The following is a 14,679-nucleotide window of genomic DNA, read 5'->3' as shown; positions in this document are numbered from 1 at the left end:
AACACAGCAACATGAAGTAAACAAAATAAACAACAAACAAAGAAATATCAAACATAAAGTCTGTTTATTTTGTGATGTAGGTTATCTTTTAATATCTTGTACTTTTTGTATCTAGATGTTTTCAAGAAGTTACATATTAATATATTGTTGGTATCGAGGTTAAGATAAATATATTGTTGCCTTATAATTATAATTTATAAAGAAAGTACAGCTTTTAATTAAAGAAATGTCTAAATATTACAATATAATTTATTATGTTAAATATTACAATATAGTTTATTATGTTAAATATTACAATATAGTTTATTATGTTAAATATTACAATATAGTTTATTATTATGTTAAATATTACAATATAGTTTATTATGTTAAATATTACAATATAGTTTATTATGTTAAATATGTTAAATATTACAATATAGTTTATTATGTTAAATATTACAATATAGTTTATTATGTTAATCCTTATATCAATCGATAAACATTACAATTTATTTTATTGTATATAATAAAAGTTGGTCTCTGTACAACATAAACCAGTTTGATTACAACCGACAATATGATTCGCCACATTTAACAACTGAAAAATACAAAACGTGGTTTATATATTATCAATAAACATGCCTTCATGAAACTGGTTCCGGGTCATAAAATTGACTTACTGTGTATATTCGTTGGAAAATCAAAATGTTTTACATTATAATGTTAATCAAGTAAATTTTAATGGATTGAAACAAATGTCTGGCGATGCCATGTTGGTTCAATTTCAATGGCCGAATAATCCCCGTGTTAACCAAAGACTTTATGCATGAGTTTACTCAAAATTAACATGACATGTTATCACGTCATTTTGTCCAAACTTGATAATTTCTAAAACAATCGTGTGCAGAAATCGGTTATTTATTGTTTATTTAATAGCTGAGAGCCAATGTCCGGCAGAGAGTTCAGACTATGGGTCTGTTAGCTGTAGATTTACGATAAGTGAATAAGGTAGATTAAAAGTATGTCTGATTTGAGTTTACTATATGCGAAAAACAGATAGAGTGAACCTTTAGTACACCACGGTAGATGATTAATAACATTATTGGGTGAATGTACTCATTTATAACTTCATGACAACGAGGGGCTCGAGTCTTCTCTGTCTTATTTAAATAAAGATGTTAAACATGTTTATATAAACAAATCAGATCATATTGATGGGTGATATATACAAATCAAGCCATATTGATAGGTGATATAAACACACCAGGTCATATTGATGGATGGTTATAAATAGAATAGTGAATATTTACCTGCACAGTATTCACCGAGACATAGGTCATGTGGACAATCCTTGTCTTCGACACATGGTACTATAAACATAATTAAAACACCATTACACACGCCAATATCAAACTACCTATCAAAACATATGTACAGCCCAGATGAGGGGGGGGTTAACACATCCTCAATACTAACAGTAATGATTAGGCTAGGTCCTTTCGGGACCAACACTGCACGCTTTATTTCGACCAGGCGGGTGTTATAGTTGCGCAAAGCAATAACTACTTGCATGGATAGCAGGCCATATAATCCAAAACTTGTGACTTAGATCACTCGGCCAGCCAACCCCTTTTATAAGATCAAATATTGGCCAATACTCTGATTAGAAAACGGTGTTATTACATGATGTTTATTATTGCCCTCACATTGTTAGTCTCAACAGACAGATACAATTTGATAAAATGTTTGAAACAGGCTCTGAACAGGATGTCATATCCAACAGTTATATTAATCACACAATAATAGAAATGAGTTTAATACATTTATAGATTTCTAAAAATACTATATTTGTAATATATAAATGCATGGGGTTTGTATAAATGATTCACTGTTTATAGCATATATAAATGACCCACTGTCTAAATACATTGGGTTTATATTATACAAAAGACAAATGACCCACTGTCTATAATATAAATCATATTTACCGCGACAAATACCATCCGAACAAGTGCCTGAAGAACCATCGGAATTGCAAAGTTTACCAGTTCGTCCAACACAGTTACCTCTAGCTATAATAAAGATACTTTACAATATACAACTGTGTTTTCATAAGATAAAAGGCTAACATGATCTTGTAGACAAAATACAAAATCTGACAAATCATCCAACATAGGATAGTGTTACTAAATGTTGAAGGATCAAGTAGAACAGTATTGGTAATAGCAAAAGGCGTGTTATTAATAACATATATATACTATTCAAAAAAAGTAGGGGATATTTGATTTTGGGAGCATAATACTAAAATATGCAAATGACTACGAAAAAAGTCACTATAGAACCTAATAGAAGAAACATTTCCAGTTACATGTGACGCCCAAACGCACCAATAGCTACCGCATGGAATTGCATGTGATGCTTGGGATCATCATGGGGGTCCAACCCAAGATTTGCACGACTCTGACTTTGAATGTTACAGTCATTGTGGCATTGAATTCCAGGGTGGAAACATCAGTTTAATTGTTTTAGTGACCAGAAAACAAATTTTGATATGCGTCGGCTTACCCAAAATGAAAGGTTACGTGCCCTTGGCATGCTACAGATCGGCACAACACAGGCGGTTGTCGCGCGGACGATGAATGTTTCTCAGTCTGTCATAAGCAGGCTATGGTCCAGATACCGTGATACACAATCTGTACAGGACAGACCACGCTCAGGTCGACCAAGGGCGACAACTCAATCCCAGGATCGATTTATCCGTACCTTGGCCTTGAGAAATCGTGTCATCACAGCAAATCAGATCAGCGCTCGTCTTCAAACAGAAACTGGTGTGAGAGTGAGTGGCTAGACGATTCGGAATCGACTGCATAGGGGTCACCTTCGCGCCCGACGTCCTCGCGTGATCCCTTGTTTGAGAGATCATCACATTCAGGCAAGACGTCGTTGGTGTAGGGATCGTACTGGGATAATCGACGCTGGAGCAATGTGATGTTTTCAGATGAGTCAAGGTTCACTGTTGATTTTTTGGACAGACGTAGGAGGGTCTGGCGTCGTCGAAACGAGCGCTTCCAAGACGTTAACGTCATCAGACATGATCGATTTGGGGGTGGTTCTGTTATGGTGTGGGGAGGCATCACTGTTGCTGGAAGAACGGCTTTACATGTTGTTGCAGGGCGTGTTACAGGCCAGTACTACCGGGACAACATCTTGGCAGTCCATGTTGTGCCGTTCGCACGACGTCATGGCCGCCGTTTCATCTTCCAGGATGACAACGCAAGATGTCACAGGGCCAGGATCGTTACAGGTTACCTCCAACAACAGAACATCACCACATTACCTTGGCCAGCACTGAGTCCCGACCTCTCCCCCATCGAGCATGTCTGGGACATGCTTGGACAGAGGTTACGTCAACGTCAACAACGTCCTGCCAATGTCCAAGAACTTGCTGCTGCGTTGCAACAGGAATGGGACAATCTGGACCAAAATGACCTTAGACGTCTCATTAGGAGTATGCCACGTCAGATCAATGCTTGTTTGGCAAATAGAGGAGGATTTACCCGTTACTGACTTGGTTGTGATGCTGTGGTAACTTTGCTGTTTGACCCCGGGTATCATTTTACCCTTATAATGGTCAGTCTGTGCCTTACTTAGTCTAACGATCATTTGGAATAAATCGATGAATGTGAACTTCATTTCATTTTGTCATTTGTTTCTTCGTCAGTTTCATTAGGTGACTTTAATAACACTTAAAAATCAAATATCCCCTACTTCTTTTGAATAGTATATCTATATTATACTTACGTCGACACGTGTCATTTACACATTCATCATAAATCGTACAGTTTTTACCTTCCCCACATGGATCACCTGAAACAATTGAACTATTAGAGTACTGGACGCTATTACAATACGTGTGGTTTATTTACAGTGTCTCTCACCTAAGCTTAAACATAGATATATCTATATATAGTTTGCTTTATGTCGTTACATTGATGATAACAGTCCAGTTTTCATAGATATTTAATAATCAGTGTATATCGGCATTCATTTGTTCATATAATTCATAAAATGCTAACATGAACTGGTTCTATGAATGTAGATCAAAACTAAATATTATCAAATTATATAATATTGTAAGTTAGTAAAACAAACAACATACCAATAGGTTTACATGTGCCATCTGGTATGCTACAACTGTCACCTGAAATATAAAACATGTATATATAATAAAAATTGAACACCACATTAACGGTAAACCTTTTGTGGGTGGCAACTCTAATTCACGGATTGTGTTGAAACATGTGATCATCATATTAAAGATGGACATGCCCTGTTTTCAGATTGTATCGTGAATTGGTTATGTAATTTATTAAATCGTAGTTACAATATAAACAGTTTGTCGTTTTTACCGAGATTTCAATATTTTTATGAGGTCTTGACAATATTGGATAGTTTTGATGATACTTTTCACTAGTTTTATTGTATTTGGTAATCTTTTGAACTCGAGTTCCAATTCAACTGTATTTAAAGTTAAGGGTAACGGTCTAATGTCATTTGGCTGTTTGTAAGTTCGTTAGCAATTCCATTTCGAGCTACAGTATACACAAGTATCATCAGCTACGGTAATAAAATGGTATATAATAATTAACAGACAGGTAACATGTTTTACTTACCGTAATCTACACACGTACGATCAATGCACACTTTGTTAGTACAGGCTTGACCACCACAATTGTTAGCTGCTAAATACAAGCAAATTACAGTATAGATGATGGACAAATTAGATATTTTAGTTCCGGAAAAAATATGTTTTAGCCATATACTTATTTACCTATTCAGAAATATTACCAAGCGGTTGACATGCACAATACGCCCACATTTTGCAAGAGATGGACAGAGGACAAGAGATTTTTCGTACAACCAGGGGCCATAATCTAGGATGTTACATTGTTAAAATTATATGTATATTTACAGTTATAAAAATAGTAAAAATACAGTGTCGGATTTATCAGATCACATGGTTTGTTAACTTTAAAAAGTGTGTAAATGCATATAAATTTTTAAAGCTTATTTTTGTGCAAGATTACACCAAACGTGTAGATACACAACTATATGTCAGTTTACAAATGAAATGAAATGAAATGGGGTTTAACGTCCTACTGTTCTGCTCCTAACCTGGGCTAATGACGACGGGCATACGCCATACAGTGTGCTATGAGGGAAATATTTTGCCCGGGCAGCGGCGCTACGGTCTACTCTTATATCGAATTCCAATTGCCAAGGGATACTTTACGTGCACGCCAATGTGTACACGGGACCTCGGTTTTTCGTCCCATCTGAACGACTAGACAGCTGTCCTTGTCAGGCCCTCCGTCCTGCATCACTGACAAGGGGGGGAAACCACGCCGGAAAATCTGTATGAACTTTCTCGGCCAATGCAGGGATCGAACACCCGCCCTCAAGGCTAGCGAGTCAGCGTCTTACCCACTTAGCCACGTGATCCCCGTCAGTTTACAAAATGTGAGCTGTGTATTAACTGAAATGCCATTTGAAATACTATTTATACGGCAAATTGTAAATTTACTGGCAAATAGTACATCGGTTATCCCCCTTTGAACATATATAGAATTTTGTGCAACATATTTACTGACCTGTCAATCAGTTTACTCAATCTTAGAAAAAATAGGTTATTGAAAATCTGAATGCACTTAATAATACTATGTCATACATTGTGTTGTGTGGGACATTATACTTAGACAGTGTCATCCCACCTACTCTTTCCATCTTCTAATGCCGTTTTACATGCTCGACTGAAAGGTCCCCAAAAATTCTGTGTTCGCAAGGATCGAACCTAACACTACTTAGTCAAGTGGGGACAGTCATATTCCCTTTACCACAAGAATGGTAAATTTACTTGCAGAAATATTTCAATTTGTAATGTGGTATAATTACACAATATTATTTTAACAAGTGTATATAAATTAACTTCATGGTGATTTTACATGTATACTTTAGCTAGAGGTAAAGTTATATTATAGACTGTGAAATAACATGCGATGCTAAAATACAGTGCTTAAAAAGTAAAACAAAAAATACAGAATTTTAAAAGTGTACGGTCCGACATGCGACTATAATCCAGGAATTTGCGGTCCGATATGCGCGAATATTGACAGGGACCGAGAACTTTCGGATATACACATACATTTTAAGTTCCATTAAAATCGAATCAAAATTGTGACCTCTCGAGGGTCCACAACCTTGTTATTGAATACTTTTGTACTATTTGAGTACAAGGAGCGGCCTATTTATCATATTCATCCGTCATTATCGTCTAACAGTGATATATTCGAACGGATTTTTAAATCGGATAAAAATTGTGACCTCCACAAGCTAAAAACGCGACTTTTCGATCAATCAGGAGTCATAATCCAGGAAGTTACGGTCCGATATGCATGAATATCGAAAGGATCTTTTACATGTTTTATCAAAATCGGATAAATAATTGTGACCACAAGCTAAATACGTGATGTTTCGTGCAATCAGGGGCCATAATCCACGAAGATGCCGTCCGATACATGCCAGCATCGAAAGAAACCGAGATCTTTGGGATATCAACCTATATTTTAAGTTTCGTCAAAATCCGATAAATATGGTGACCTACGGACAGGGGCGACGATAACATATACGTCCACATGAAAATACGGGTGTATACAAATGATTAAGGAATATGTATAAATAAAATAAAACCAAATACGAACAATCCAAACCATAAGACAGAATTCGAAGTCCTAAAAAACGTTATAGGCAAAATAGTGTATTCAAGCAAAATAGTGTAATCAGAAAATTGACTGCTCCTCGTGTACAAATTACACGACAAATTATATGATGGAATTTAAATTTTATCAGTAAATACCTCATTATAAATTCCATATAATTGTATTATGTGGTATACAACATTATACTTATTTCAGTGTTATTTGGATAATATATGACTGGCTTGTTTTAGAAGACTAGGTATCTTACCATCGGGGGTAAGGCATTTAACTGTGTAACAAGTACCACCTTTAGCATTACACTCTGTCACGTTACATACTCTCACTGTAAAATAAATATTATAGTATTTTTAATATAAACACGTATTAGATACGTGATATCTTCCCCGTCTTTAGAAATCAGTGTGCCCTGGATGTTAATCGCAGCATATGATTCACCAAAAGGTACAGTGATAATTCAATAGAGAGACACAACTCACAACACATTGTCCACGTAAACATTTCACATTCAATCTAAAATAATTAGTGTTTGTCCTTCTTGTTTCTAATATATTTACTTGATAGGTTACCGCCTAAAGTTTAAATCTATAGTTGGGTCCAAATTCTAAATCATCCGTTACTGCATTAATTGAAATTTCTAATTCTAATAGCAACTTAGTTTTATATACGTCTACAAGGTGGCTTCCATTAATCAAATGTAAATATGATTTTTTTTTCTCACCCTCTTTAACTGGTGTTGTGTCATCAGAATCTGAAATAGGAACAAAATCCATGTCAACGTGGCATTTTAGTTAAAATGTAAATATGATGTTTTCTCGCCATCTTTAATTGTGATTGTGCTGCAATTTTCTAAATCGGTGAAACGTGGCGAAAAAGGCTGCACAACAGCTATGTCTCGAAAAATCACAGAAATCAACTGATTGAATCCGTCTGATTCGAAAGGAAAACTTGAAGATATTGACAAAAGGGGGCGCTGTACACAACGACCAGATAGATGACTCCAATCAGACTGGGTATCAGGTCCATCGAATTATAATTGTAACACCTAGAGTGGTCCACATGATTTTTTAAAATCGATTAAAGGAGATAACTCTGATAGTACCGTTCGTCTTATGAACATAAACACTGTGTATGAATATCAAGCTAACGGAAATAAATCACAATTAAAAGCAGGATTATTTGTCTAAAATGTGTGACGGACAGACAGCCGAGCGATCAAATGGTATTGGTCCCCTGAATTCAGCTAAAGGCGACAGTAGAGCAAACATAAAATTCATCCTAGTTTTTCTCTGCGAGCATAAAACTTTTTTTACAGTGTAACAATATATGCAAGTTACTAAGGGAACAAGTTAGTGCCAGCTTACCTTGGCAATATTCTCCTATAAATCCAGGAGGACAGCTACAATTCACACCAAATTCTGATGGATAACACGTGCCATTATTTATACAGGGGTTGTATATATCACAGGGATTTACTAAAATTAAATTTAAACATACATTATGCAAGAGCTAAATCTGCCTATTGCAGGTCTTTCTTTAGATCTGAAATGTTATCTAAATTATTAATTATACATTAATTAACTTATCCAGGCCATAATCAACTCTCGATGTCAACGCTAGCCTGAGATACTTATTGCATTAGGATCCGAATTGCTGCTCAATTTTCATTCATGATTTAATCATTAAATGGATAATCGAGACTATGTTTTTTATCGTACCGACGTTAGTAATGATGGTAGAGGCTAGTCCGAAAATTCAATCGCTCAAATCTCGGTTCAGAGTGGATCAATTTGACTGAAATTTTTAGCAAATTCCCCGTACATTATCTAGTTTTTAACTATTATAGCGAGAACCGTCAGCTCGTTATCTATTCTCCAATAATGTATCTTTAAGAAATGTAGACCTCATGGTTTATTCCCACTAAGGCGCAGTTATTGGCCGTAACGAATAAAGGAGGTCGTTTTCGACGCCTTCGCCGGAATCCAGCATTAAGGGATTAAAATGGATTAAAAATGTAACAATGGAGTTTTAGATTGTTATGATAAGAATTTACACTTTCATAGTCCCCAATGTGACTAATTAACTAACATTTTAACATGTTTGGCATATGACTTTATGAAATAAAGCACATTAATTTAATTCGTCAAATAAGATACCCTGTCTAAATACACGACTTTGGATTTGGGCATATTTATATCTCTTCCTTGGTGGCTCCTGTCCGTCGGCATAATGTACGATTCTAATTTCATTAATTTTTTGCTTTGTTGCAAAAATGCGATCATTTCAAAAACATTTGTGTGAGCTTTAACAACTAGCTTCTTGATCCTTGAATGCCATCCTTCCAGGGTGTTGGTTCTGTGTTGCCCTGCGTGGTAGCATATTCACCCTCGCCCATTGATTTGTTACTTAGTCGGCCAATTCAGTTATTTTAGGTTCTGATTGAGAGTGAGCGATATGTGAACACTACTTGGATGATTTGATAATAATCATCATTAGTTGCCAATTGGTGATTAAGATTCATATTGAATACTTGGCTGATTTGGTGATTTTCATCATTAGTTGCCAATTGGTGAATAAAATTCAGAGTGAACACTACTTGGATGATTTGATGATATACCAATTGGTGAATAAAATTTAGAGTGAACATAAATTCATAAAATCTCTAACATCGTTAATTGGGTCCTAATAACAACATGTCTCTCTTCAAACGAAAGTCGACAAGTTCATTCCCATACCGCCGACTCGCCGAGTTTTAGGTGAAAAATTTTGGTCGGTGTTAAGGGGTTGAGTGGTCAAGAACAATAGACCCAAGCTGAAGGATAAAACTAATTAAGCAGATAATTTTTTTAAAATTTATAATACCCTTTAACACATAACATAACACATAATTTTAACTTTTTGCACGCATAAAGTGTCCAATATAGTCCAAAAATTCTAACAAATTCATTCTTCCTTGTTTATATCTATGTTTCGAATGTGAGTTGAATTCTGACAAAATTCAAGTTCGTATAATTTAAGTGAAATATATTCATTTTATTAATTAGTGAGTGGGTTGAATTCTGATAAAAATCAATTTAAGTGAACTATATTAATAATGACTGGTCCCTGCCTCATTAACGCTTTTAATCCGTTTTTAACACATCAATGAGTGCCGCGGTCGACTTTCCAAATTCTGGTGAGTCGGCGATATGGGAAGACCCCATCTGCGCCTTCGTGGAAAGGATTAATTTTGGTCACGCTCTGTAACGGCGCCGTCGTTGGAATACACCGACCTCACATACGTTAGTAATCATGTATGTGAGACAGTGAGTAATCATAATTCTTATGTTAGTCCGGCGTCAAATAAGGCTACATCCCCAGTCCTTTCGGGCTTGATTTGTTCATAATGAACGTGTTGGCTGGTCAATCAAGGCTGGTTAAATTATTATGAAATAAAGAATGTACGTAACTTACCGTCACAGTTTTCTCCTAAATATCCTGTAACACAATTACAGCTGTAACCGTTATCAACTGGTGAACAAGTACCATTATTTTTACATGGGTTAAGTAGACACACATTCACTACAATTAAATATGCTCACTATTTCCCTATATTTAATTTTTGGAGTAATAATATTTTGATTTTGCTTACAAATACGAAATTATAAAGAAACGGTCTTAGCAACCACAATGATAAACAAAATCACGTGGTTTAGCTACACGTACATCACAGAGTAAAAATACACAGAGTGGCGACTGCTTCATTTGCATACAAAATAGGTCGCGCACTGCATCTTGGGGTGTGTCTGTAATGTCACTAAACATCACAGAGTAAAAATAACCAAATCTCGTTAATTTCGTAGTTTTATAGTATATTCGGTAACAAAACTACTGAGAATTATCACATACAATCATATGTTAGTTGTGTGTGTGTTTCGGGAATTTATAAAATAGCTCGGACCGGGGAGTAACATAGGCCAGGTGGCGTTAGTCTACCACTTCCGGTTTCAGAGTTATGACCCCCGAGCGAAGCCGGGTATCCTGCTAGTAAAATAATAATTTAAGAATATTAAAATTGAATTTCAAATAGGCCTATAACGTTTTCCAATTATAAACAGATTTGAGCCGTTGGTTGTTTTCCAAGATAAAATACTCTTGGCTCTAGCTCCTTTAGGAATTGTCTCTGATCGGACTATGTCCGCTGACAGTTCCTATCGCTTGCTGCAATATGAAAATAACATATGAATCTAAATCTATTTTATTCAGTAGACTTGCGGTACGTAGGCCTATTAATTATAGAATTAAAAAGAACATGTGCAGCTAGTTCAGACTTAATGGGTAAAGCTTACTATTTAAAGTTTGATCTTTTAAAAATCACAACTAAACGTAATTCTAAAATTACAAAAATACTGTTATGCTATTCAAAATCGAATTTCCCCTTTTACTGGTAGGCCTTAATCCGACCAATTAGATATTTGCTGAAGCACTATCAATAATTTTAAACCATTCAGTAATTCAAAATATAATTTTAATTTACTCTGTGATTATCTATTATGATGTAATGGTTAACTTCAGTTTGTATGGCAGATAATTCCATAATAGAACACAGTATAAATTAAATTTTCTATTTCTAAGTAATCAGTTGACAAAAAATCACAAAAATAAAAGTAACTAGAACGTTTTTTAGGACTTCGAATTCTGTCTTATGGTTTGGATTGTTCGTACTTGGTTTTATTTTAAACAGACCTAATGGCATGGATATCTAGAGCAAACTTCAGATTTATAATAATTTAATATATTCTTGTGCAGTAGTGTAAAATGGACAATTTCATAGTATTTGGGGGCCTATAAAGGCTGTCAAAACATTACATGACACCCAGAGCCATATTCAAAATATTCATTCTCAAGTTGTTTTTGGTTTATACTTGTTTGTAAAAAGAGAAACCAATCAACTCAAATAATGTTTATTGAAAAATGATATAGGCCTATTTAAAATAGAATTTTAATATCTTTAATTATTTAATTTTTTAAAAAATGAAATCCTACATTAATTAATAGAACAAAAATCATAAAAAGCACACGGTGAGTCAACGTTGGAGCCAAAGGTATTTATCTTGGAAAACAACCAACGGCTCAAATCTGTTTATTGGTAAAACGTTATATGCCTATTTGAAATTCAATTTTAATATTCTTAAATTATTATTTTATATTTTAATGAAAGCTTACTTTATGAAGATAACATAAATAAGAGAAGCACACAGTAATAAGCTCTAGAAGACAAAGGAATTTTTCTTTGGGAGAAAAATAAGTCATGTTGATGTTCAGTTGAGTAAAATAGCTAGGCCTTATCCAAAAAAGGGCGTGGTACTCTGACATTTTCAAATGGCCCATTTTAAGGTGTATGGAAATTACATTTCAGATCTAGGAATGGAAACAACAAGTATTTGGTGGAATAGTTTCAAAGTTAATAAAACCTGTTAAAAATCGACAATGATTTACGGCCTTAAATAGACCAATTCGTAAACTGTCACAAATGCCGTCTCTCGTCCCAGCCTTACTTCATTCCGGGCCGTACCACGCTTTATGCATGTTTTAAAAATATGAATCATGTTTTATAAATTCCCGAAACACACACACAACTAACATATTATGATTGTATGTGATAATTCGCAGTAGTTTTGTTACCGAAAATACTATAAAACTACGAAATTAAGGAGATTTAGTTCATCAATATAGATATCGTAACGTCGTTGAGCGAACTGTCAGTGTGTGTTTATTACAGACAATTCCCAAGATGCATTGCATTGTGTTCCTATGGGCCGTAATGCGAGTTGCCACTCTGTGTATTTTTACTCTGTGACGTGCATATTCGAAAGTAAATTAAAATGATGACATATCTATTAAAAATAATTTCTGCAAATTAATACACGTGATTCACGAATTAATTAAACTTATGGATGTAGGAAAGTCAAGGCATGTACATAAGCATGTGTTATAGTATTTTGCTCTACCCAGTTACTAAATGCCCCATAAGGATTAGAAACGAACTGTTGCATTGTTATTTCTGTGCGTAACCATAAACTGAACAAAAGAAGAATAAATTCACAACGTGGGATATCAGTGACATTAAAAGATACGTCTTAACGATGCGTAAAGAATCACAAATATAACCAGAGACAATACTAGACGATCACAAGGCTCTTAAAATATGTGGCAGAGGAGGGAGTATGGGTCACACGTTGGATGTGAGATTTATTTTGGCATGTTTGACTTTCCACATCAAACCAGCGACACATATCACTGAATAGTTGTACATCAGTAACTAAATTTGCATTAACAAATCAGAAATAAGCGGTTCCCCAAACGCCACGTCTATCCACTCGACACAAACTGTGTCATCTCGGGACTAACATGGTTCAATTTTATTTCAATAATTCGCTTGCGCGAGGAAACCGGAGGACCCGGAGAAAACCCACGGGGTTGGACAGGCGACCCTACTCCTTGTCAAGTACAACTGGGGAATCGAAACCACGTCAGTTGACTCAATGTCAGTACTTATGATACAACTGGCACGCGCTAACCATTCGTCGACCCCCCCCCCCCACGTCTTCCGGTCCAACGAAGTCAGTATTTAGAAATTGATATCGTTTAAAGTTGGATTTGTAAATAATACAGCTACGAAATGATCAATTTAGTGACATTGGGGGTGTATAAGAATTAAATAAAGTCTAGTCTCCAAAAAAACGGATGGAGCGTGTTACAGTTAGTGAGAATTGTGAAATAATCGGAGAAGAAAGGTCTTCCCTGAGTCGAAACAAAATGGTGCGTGACAATATTATCCGGTGCCATACATTGTATATATTGTCAGTATGCTAGACAAGATTATGTAAGAAGTGTTAATCTATTCAAGTACCTGTGGTCCAGTCCATCTGTACAGTGTAGTCGAAAATAACAAATCTTTAAAACTAGAAAATAAATATTTAAATTTTTTAAAAATACTCACTTTGGCAGCAGGATTCACATAGATCAGCCCTTCGTAACGCTGAGCAAATGTGGCATCTTGTCTTTTTCACCCAACCAGGTGGTGACCAAGGCCTTCGGCTCTTTTTTCCAGAAACAGTAACAGCAATCAAGATCAATGCAATCAAGAAAATAACACGCATGATGATAATACTATATTACTATACTATACTATAGCTCAAGAGTACGTGAAACAATTAGACTGCTGAACACAGAGTTTATCGTTTGTTTTATACATAAATACCTGATCACAGGTGTTCTATTGTACATTATGTTGTTTTTTGTTGTTTTTAAAATGTATCAGTTGTTTGAAAATAAAATCAGTAAGTTTTATTTGGTCGTTAATTTTAGATCTAAAGGTTTTAGCAATCAACTTCTTGTCGACATGTTACTTTCATTTTATCGTTTGTTTTATACACAAATACATGATCACAGGTGTTTTATTGTACATTATGTTGTTTTTGTTTTTAAAATGCATCAGTTGTGTTTGAAAATAAAATCAGTAAGTTTTATTTGGTCGTTAATTTTAGATCTAAAGGTTTTAACAATCAACTTCTTGTCGACATGTTACTTTCATTTTAAGGCCGTTACAAGCTCAGAGCAACGAGGGGGGGGGGGGGGGTGCGGGAAGTGTTGTCAGGGGTGCTGTAAAATTGACGGACAATATTTTTTCTATTGTTTTTTTTGGTCGACAATTGTTTCACAGGATGGGCGAAACTTTTTGCAGGGTTGGCTCCGCCCCCCCCCCCCCCTTAGTTACGGGTCTGGCAACAACCGAGAACTAAATGAAATGAGGGAACTTTTTGGGACGGCAAGGTACATAGCCACACACACACGGGTAGGAAATGTCACCGAATTCGTGCGTTATAATCAACCATTTCCGATATGTTCTGTTTTTGCATTGATGAGGGAAGGGTTGCCTACC

The 14,679-nt window shown here is 35.4% G+C and overlaps 2 long non-coding RNA genes across 2 annotated transcripts; both read right to left on the bottom strand.

Moving 5' to 3' along the window:
* Positions 1–412: 412 nt before the first annotated feature.
* On the bottom strand, positions 413–3,843 carry LOC130014366 (uncharacterized). Its single transcript, XR_008789348.1, has 4 exons — positions 3,784–3,843; positions 1,971–2,054; positions 1,293–1,352; positions 413–580 (listed from the first exon to the last, which is right to left on the bottom strand). It is a non-coding gene; the product is annotated as an uncharacterized LOC130014366 (long non-coding RNA).
* Positions 3,844–7,002: 3,159 nt separating this feature from the next.
* LOC126831710 (uncharacterized) lies at positions 7,003–13,798 on the bottom strand. The gene is made up of 5 exons (XR_007684271.2): positions 13,738–13,798; positions 10,209–10,316; positions 8,120–8,230; positions 7,477–7,506; positions 7,003–7,080 (listed from the first exon to the last, which is right to left on the bottom strand). It is a non-coding gene; the product is annotated as an uncharacterized LOC126831710 (long non-coding RNA).
* Positions 13,799–14,679: the final 881 nt, after the last annotated feature.

The sequence above is a fragment of the Patella vulgata genome, chromosome 9 (assembly GCF_932274485.2).
Source record: "Patella vulgata chromosome 9, xgPatVulg1.2, whole genome shotgun sequence".
NCBI lineage: Eukaryota > Metazoa > Mollusca > Gastropoda > Patellidae > Patella > Patella vulgata.
Note: the sequence above shows the minus strand (reverse complement) of the source record. Positions and strands in the feature narration are given on the sequence as shown.